This window comes from Balaenoptera physalus (genome assembly GCF_965194825.1).
Source record: "Balaenoptera physalus genome assembly, chromosome: 2".
NCBI classification, from domain to species: Eukaryota; Metazoa; Chordata; class Mammalia; order Artiodactyla; family Balaenopteridae; genus Balaenoptera; species Balaenoptera physalus.
Window position 1 is genome coordinate 111,369,639 of NC_138883.1, and position 8,217 is coordinate 111,377,855.

Below are 8,217 nucleotides of genomic sequence, written 5' to 3' on the forward strand. Positions count from 1 at the left end.
CTTCCAAGTGGGAACACGTGAGGCTTTGTCATTGTTTGCATGACTACATTAATAGACATTTGGGTCCTTTCCAGTTTTCCATTATTGCAAACAGTGCTGATATGACACTTTGTACCTAATCTTTGTGCACTTGTATGAATTTATCTGCAAGGTAACTTTCTAGAAGTGGAATTTACTGAGTCAAAGAATATACAAAGTGAAATTTTTGTACATTTACATGTTCATACACTGTGTGGGCAATTGCTTATTTCCCCACATTATGGCCAAGCCGTCTTTTCAATCTTTATTTATCTGATAGGTGAGTGCTGTATCCCAGTGTTTAAAATTTGTGTTTTTTTTCAACTGCAAGTGAAGTTGAACACCTTCTCTTACATTTGTGGGCCTTTTATACTTTTCCTGATATCCACTGCCCACTTTTTTTTTTTTTTAGAAAGATATTAAGCTTTACTGATTTTTTTTTAAATCAATGAAAGCTTTTACTTTTAAAAAAAAATTTTTTTTTAATTTTTATTTATTTATGGCTGTGTTGGGTCTTCGTTTCTGTGCGAGGGCTTTCTCTAGTTGTGGCAAGTGGGGGCCACTCTTCATCGCAGTGCGCGGGCCTCTCACTATCGCGGCCTCTCTTGTTGCGGAGCACAGGCTCCAGACGCGCAGGCTCAGTAGTTGTGGCTCACGGGCCCAGTTGCTCCGCGGCATGTGGGATCTTCCCAGACCAGGGCTCGAACCCGTGTTCCCTGCATTGGCAGGCAGATTCTCAACCACTGCGCCACCAGGGAAGCCCCACTGCCCACTTTTAAGTTGTCTGTTTCTACTGATTGTAAAAGTGCTTTACATATGAAGGACATCATCAAATGAATCTTTGGCATGTCATAATTACTGGCAAATATTTCTTCTTAATTTGTTTATGTTTTTTCGGTTTAGGGTTCATTTCCAGCATCTGTATAGTAACAGTTATCAGTATCCCCTTCATGGAGTCCTGGTTTCTTGCCGATCTGCATTTTTAATACTATAACCCCAGTGACTGAGAAGGTCCTTAATCCACATTCTGAAATTTAGGGGAGAAAGAGTTTTGCCATTTGCAGCTGAAAAGTGAGCAGTGCAGAGGGCTTGTCCTTTGCTAGGTCTGAATCTGACATTTGGAGGGAGACGAGGGCAGCCGAGAGACAGCTTGCTGTGATGGAGACAAGTCCTAGACTTTAGTGTCCCTCCCAGCTGTCCTGTCTTCCCTCAGCCTCAGTTTTTCTCAATGCAAAATGAGGGGGTTGAATTGGTTGAACTCCAAGATCACTTCCTGTTGGGAATTCCCTGGCGGTCCAGTGTTAGGACTCCACACTTTCACTGCCGAGAGCCCCGGTTCAATTCCTGGTTGGGGAACAAAGATCCCATGGCGCAGCCAAAAAAAAAAAAGATCACTTCCTGTTTTAATAATTGATGGTCTGTTCATACATGATGTGCCCTCAGATAGGTTGCTGTCCCTTTTGGGAACTATTTCTGGTCTTCCATAAAAGGTGGCAGTAGAACAGGGTAATGAGTCAGGTCTTTCCAGCACTAAGGACTCATGACTCCATGGGTGTTCACTGGTAGAGCTCCAACCTTCACTGTGCCTCAGAGGCACCTGCAGAGTAGTCCAGAACACGGATGCCCAGGCCCCACCCCCAGGACAATTAAATTAGAACCCCTGGAGATGGGCTCTTGATAGCTTTTAAGAGCCCAGCTGACAGATGCTCCATATGCCTGGGGTCGACCTAACATTCTGAATTTCCACTGAGCTCTAGATGATGTCGATGCTGGGGGTTCAGGAGCACGCTTGCAGTAGGAGGCTGGCAGCACCAGCCACCCCAGGGAGCTGCTTAGAAATGCAGAGTCTTACACTGATTCCCTCAGTCTGGCTTCCCCAGGTGCTTCTGCGCTGCTTAGGTGAACGCACTTATTTTCAAAAGCAGGGTTTTGGAGGTTATACTCTTGTATTTGCTTTTTGGTAATTCATCGAACTATACACTTTTTTTTTTTTTTTAAGTATTTATTTATTTATTTACGGCTGTGTTGGGTCTTCGTTTCTGTGCGAGGGCTTTCTCTAGTTGTGGCAAGCGGGGGCCACTCTTCATCGCGGTGCGCGGGCCCCTCACTATCACGGCCTCTCTTGTGGCGGAGCACAGGCTCCAGACGTGCAGGCTCAGTAATTGTGGCTCACGGGCCCAGCTGCTCCGAGGCACGTGGGATTTTCCCAGACCAGGGCTCGAACCCATGTCCCCTGCATTGGCAGGCAGATTCTCAACCACTGCACCACAAGGGAAGTCCCGAACTATACACTTATGATTTCGCCAAGGAGAAAGGGACAGCACCAGGTCATCCTAGACCCCAGAAAGGATCAGGAGCCCTGAGGCAGCTGATCCGTTCATTTGGCCTCCCCTTCTGCACATACCCGCAGCTGCTCCATGCCCACTCCTGAATAATCATGCATCCTCCCTTGTCTCACTTTTTGTTGTTCCACCTCAGTCTGCATATTCTCTCCTTACCCAGGATCTTTCCTTTCGGCCATGATGTAGGCTTCCCCACCTCTCTCCTTTTGTGTGGGTTTACTTCATTCCACATTAAAAACATAAAACACCTGAAGTATTCACTAATACTTAGTTTGCCCTTATAAATGTCTATAATATATCAAGAGCACAAATGAGGCCAGTGAACCCTTGCAGAGCCCTTTGAAATTTGAACCAGCTAGCCATCTTCTTCATTACTTGATTTTTATTGGTCAAAGTTATATGCTGAATACTGGGGAGAGAGAGGAGTACAGGCATGAAACAAAACACAGTTGCTACCATAATGAAATGAAAAGTAGAGTCACTATTGCAGGTCAAAGTCTAATCAAGTATTATTCAAGTTGCAATGACTTATACACCACACAAATCCCAAAATTTAATCTAGTGGAAATCAACAGACCAAAATAAAAAGTGGGTTCTAAAATATCAAATATCCAAAATTTTCACAACATGCTCAGTTACCCTAAATTACTTATTGTCCACGTTTTGACAGGTTCCAATCCAACTGGCTATGGATAGGTAAGATAGCAGTATAGGCAGCACACATAGGGGCATTATTTGGGAATCGAGAGGATGCCATCGGGTGCTTTTGCTCTCTTTCTTTTTCTTTTTGAATTGAAGTATAGTTGTACAATATTATATAAGTTATGGGTGTATAATATAGTGCTTCACAATTTTTAAAGGTTATACTCCATTTAGAGTTATTATAAAATATTGGCTATATTGCCCATGCTGTACAATACATCCCTGAGAGGGCCCTGCTCAGCTACTAAAGAATACCCTGGGCCTATGGGTATTTAAAGTGGATCTTGGGTGAGCCTCAGTTTCCTCATCTGTACGATGGGGCTAGTGATGCCTCCTTCTCTGAGTTATTCAGTTTTAGGTCAAATGACATTCAAAAAGCAGCTGGCCTGGCACATAGTAGGTACTCAAGTCAATCCAGTCCAGCTCTCAGTGGGGGCTTACCACGGAACAGATAATGGCCAGATCTTGGTGCTGGAGTCATGCGTTCCCCTTAGTGGGGTCAGACAGACCTGGTTTGGCCCTCACTAGTTGTAGGACCTTAGATGAGTCATTTCATCTCCCTGCACCTCAGTTTGCTTGTTCAGTGCAGACAGTCGAACCTCTTTGGCAGGGGTAAAGCGTGGAGGCCTGTGCCAGGCCCGGAGCCAGCCTGAGTTCAGGCTGTGGGAAGCCACCTCCCTCCCACCCTGGGGGAGCCCTGGCTTCAGAGGACAGTGTCCCCTTTGACTCTGCCAGCCACCGCAGTCACTATATCACAATCACTGAGCGCTGGAGAGCAAATAACCCCTGTCAGCCCAGCCTTTTTCTTGGCCGCTGCCACTCTGGCCAGCCAGGTTTGGGTTGGCGGGCAAGGTGAGTGGCTCGGCTTTGATGTGAGCTGCGCTGAAGCTGGGAGATGGGGGTGTGGGGATCCCAGCCTGCCTTGGTGGCTCAGGGCCAGCTCCTAGTCTTTACCCCAGAGCCTGGCAGAGCCCTGCTGCCTGGGGCCGGTGGAGGGAGGCGACTTGACACCAGTGGGTCCTCACAGCATCCCTAAGACGTGGGTATCCATTTTATAGATGGGGAAACTGAGGGAATTACTCCCCAGCTCTGGTGACCACTAGGGTGCATGGGTGGGTACCCCCATGTGCCCTGATTTGCTGTGGGTCTGAAGGTCCAACCCATTCCCTGAGAGGGACTTGGTCTCCAGAAGACCCCCCACGCCTGCTGTTTAAATGCGCATGTCAGGCCCCACACAGGTTTACTGGGCATCTGATTCATGCCTGGCCCTGTGGCTGGCTAAGGGAGCGAGGAGGATGCATAAGACACAGCCCCTCAGAGGCACAGGTTCAAATCCCATCTCTGCCACTGGCCAGCTCCAGGGACAGCCTCTCTGGGCCTCAGTTTTCCCACCTGTAAAATGGGGTGTAGGGAAAATTAAAGTATTGTGTGTGAAAAGTGATTTTTAAAACTGTACTGTTTATGCAAGTGAGGGATTATTAGCACTCCTGAGCTAAAACCCCAGTCTCTGACACTGAAATAAAGCACAGGAGAGAATGGATGGGGGTCTTTGGTGAGTCACACAAGAGGGCATGTACTTCTAGTCAGAAGGCTGGAAGGGGCAGAAGGCTGCTCAGTTTTCAGAGGAGGAAAAAGGGGCCCAGAGGAGGGTTTTGCCCAAAGACTGGAGAAGTAGGAATTGGTCCCAGCTCTTGGTGGGAGTCCCCAGTCTGGACTGCTGTGCAACCCTGGGAAACTGCTGTAACCCCTCTGGGCCTCAGTTTCCCCCTGTGCCGGTCACACAGAGGAACTGCTGGGAGTTTTTTTCTTCTGAAGCGTGTGTGCATCACTTGGCTCCTCTGACTCTGCTCTGGACAAGGTGGTCCTGGGTCCTTAGGAGGTGAGGAGGGCAGTGAGAATCCCAGCCGACCATCCCAGGGTGGGACCCAAGGCAAGGAGAGAAGCCCAGGTTGCAGGCATGCAGGTCCGAGGTGGGGAGGAAGAGGAGGCAGGAGACTGTTGCCAGCCAGGAAGTGTCTGCTGGCTGGCATCAGGCATGCTTGAGCTAGCGTGCTTCCTGTAAGCATTGCACACGAGCCTGGGGACCTCACCCCTCAGACATTCCGGGACAGCCCCCCCAGTCCTCAGAGGCTGTCCCATTGTCCCCTGGAACAGCAAACGGGCGGCAGCGCCAAACTCCCAGCATCCAAACAACATCCATTCATTCAACAATGTTTACCGAGCAGGCACCATGCACTTTGGGCAGGCACCATGCCAGACACCAGCACACAGAGAGTGACTGCGGAGCTCAGGGCCAGTGGGCTCACATTTTCCAGCTGGGCCCCCTGTACCTGGAGCGGGCGCCAATCTCCTTGCATGCTCTTCTGGTTGGGACTCTGAGGTCATCATTGATGAGGAATGAGTGCGTGAACCCTGGGGGCAGCGGAGAGATGACCCCTGAACATTGATTTGGCTCCACTCATGCCAAGCACCGCATGGAGGGGGCGTATGCATCTATTGTCTCCTTTAGGCTTCCCAACAAGGAATAGGTGTCATTATCCTCATTTATAGAGACATAGCCTCAGGTGAGTGACCTTGCTCCAGGTCACACAGTTCATGGGAGTTTGAGCCAGGATTCAGACCTGGGTCTTTCCTGGGCACCAAGCCCTCAGATACTAAAACTAGTACCTCTGAGGCCCTGGTCTCAGTTTGGATCCTCTTTTGGAAACCACCCACTAGTCTAGTGGCTTTGGGCAAGTCACTTGGCCTCTCTGAGCCTTGGTTTTCTTATCTGTCAAATGGGGCTCAGGGGGTCTAATTCGTAGGATGGCTGTGAAGTTTAATTGGGACAGTGGATGTAAAACAACCTGCTCACTGGCTGAGGCAAGAGGCTGTGGGAGACCTCGTTCAGGGGTTTCGTCTCCCAGAATTCTCTGGCCACGGAGGACTTGGAGAAATCCCAAGCCCCTTCCTCTGCTTCCAGGTCTAATCACTCTGAGTCATCAGCCAGAATTGACGGAGTACATCCCAGTTTGCTAGGTGTAGTGCGCAGGGACAGATGGGGAGGAATAAGAGGAGAAGAAGGTACAGATGAAGAACAGGACGCAGTGGCTCTGTCCCCTTCCTCTCCTCCCTCAGGGACTTGAGGATCTTGGGGGTGAGGAAGGACTGTTCTGTGAAATAATGAGACCAGTACAAGCCACCATAATGACCGTCTCTCTGCTCCCATTTCACTCTATGAAGATATTTCATGTCTTAAGTCATTTCAGCCCAAAGACGGCTCTGTGAATTGCTAATATTATCCCCCTTTTGCAGATGAGCAGACGAGGAAACTGACTCTTGGACAGATTTACCCGAGCCCCTGAGTTAGTAGGCGAGTGGGATTTTAGCCTCTGCTGGTAACCCTGACTCCTCTGCCGAGGCTTCCAGAGCCAGGCAGTGGAGGGGAAGGTTCTCAGTAGAGAAAAGGAGAAGGCCGTGCTTTTTACAGCTGTGCAGAAGTCTTGCAAAAGCCTTGAGACAGGTGAGATAGGAGCCACTGGAATAAAAAACCCTTCAGGGGACTTCCCTGGTGTCCGGTGGGTAAGACTCCCCACTCCCAATGCAGAGGGCCTAGGTTCGATCCCTGGTCGGGGAACTAGATCCTGCATGCATGTCGCAACTAACAGATCCCGCATGCTACAATGAAAGATCCCACGTGCTGCAACTAAGACCCGGTGCAGCCAAAATAAATAAACAAATACTAAAAAAAAAAAAAAACCTTCAGATGTTTGTCCCTCTACTGTGCCTTTCATTATAAGAAAGGCCTCTGGCTACAGGTCTCACAGCCACGTCTGGGCTGACAGCCTGGCTTTTCTGTGGAACTACACCAACCCCAGGCTGTCTAGATAGTGCTGGGGGTCTGACAAGGGTCTTGGCTGCCACCATTAGCTTGATGACCTTGAGCCCATCACAACCTCTCCAAGCCTCAATTTTGCCATCTGTTAAATGGGGATTTTAATGAATGTTGTGATAGGAAGATTGCACTGGGCATGGCCTGGAATGGCTGGCACAGCAAGCTTCTGAAGTTGACTTCCATTCTTCCCTCCCTCTTTCTTCTTCTGGGAGATGGCATCAGATAAAGGGGAGTTAGTACAACTCTGTGTGAAGAATCCTAGGCATTAGTTGCAGATGGCTGAGTTCAAAACCCATTTCTCGGGAATTCCCTGGTGGTCCAGTGATTAGGACTCCGCGCTTCCACTGCAGCAACTAAGATCCCGCAAACCATGCGGCGCGGCGCAGCCAAACCAAACCAAACAAAAAATCAAAACCTGTCTCTCCTTTGTACCAGCCCTGATCAAGTGTGTCGCTTCTCTGAGCTGCAGTTTTCTCATCTGTAAAATGGGGATATAATGTCAACCCTCCAGCGGGAACTCCCTTCGTTCACCCGGAGGTAGAGAGGGCAATGCTTAACCGAGAAGAATGCCTCAAAGTTGGTGACCTCTCAGAGGAGGGGGGAGGATGTTTCGGGGTGAGGTTTGGAGGAGGGTTTCTAGCACCTCCTGAAATCAAATCACCTACATTATTAGTTACTCAGATAGAAAACCTGGTTCAGATATTCATAAAGGAAAACCAAGTTGCTCCAAGAAGGAACATGGCTCCCAGGTCACAGAATGCCAATGCAGGATGGGGACAGAGGCCCTGAAAGGGGAGTGGGCTGGACCCCGGGCTCCTTGTAGTTTTCCTGCCCTACTTTAATCCAGGTCAATGCAACAGAGACTTTGAGCTTCTACTTGTGCAGGAACCAAGCTAGGCACCTTGTAAGATCAGGTGGATCATGAATCAGACATTAACTCTGTCTGCCCTTAAGAATCTTATAGTTGAGTCAAAAGAATTAATGATGATATGAATAAGATATCTCCATGCACCCCTGTCTCACAGGCACCTTGCACAGAACCTGGTACATAGTAGGTGCTGCATACATGTTAACTGAATGTAACAAAACTACAAACTACAATGGGGGGCAGACTCTGAGGAGGGGTCATTTATGTTGGGCTTTGACGGCCGCCTAAGAGTCCTCTGCTCCTCCATTTGTCCATTGATCCTCCATCAAGGCTGACGAAGACCACAGCAGAGCAAAACCCCAGCTTCTCCTCGCTCCTGACCACCAGCCCTCATCTGAACTCTGAGGAGTCTC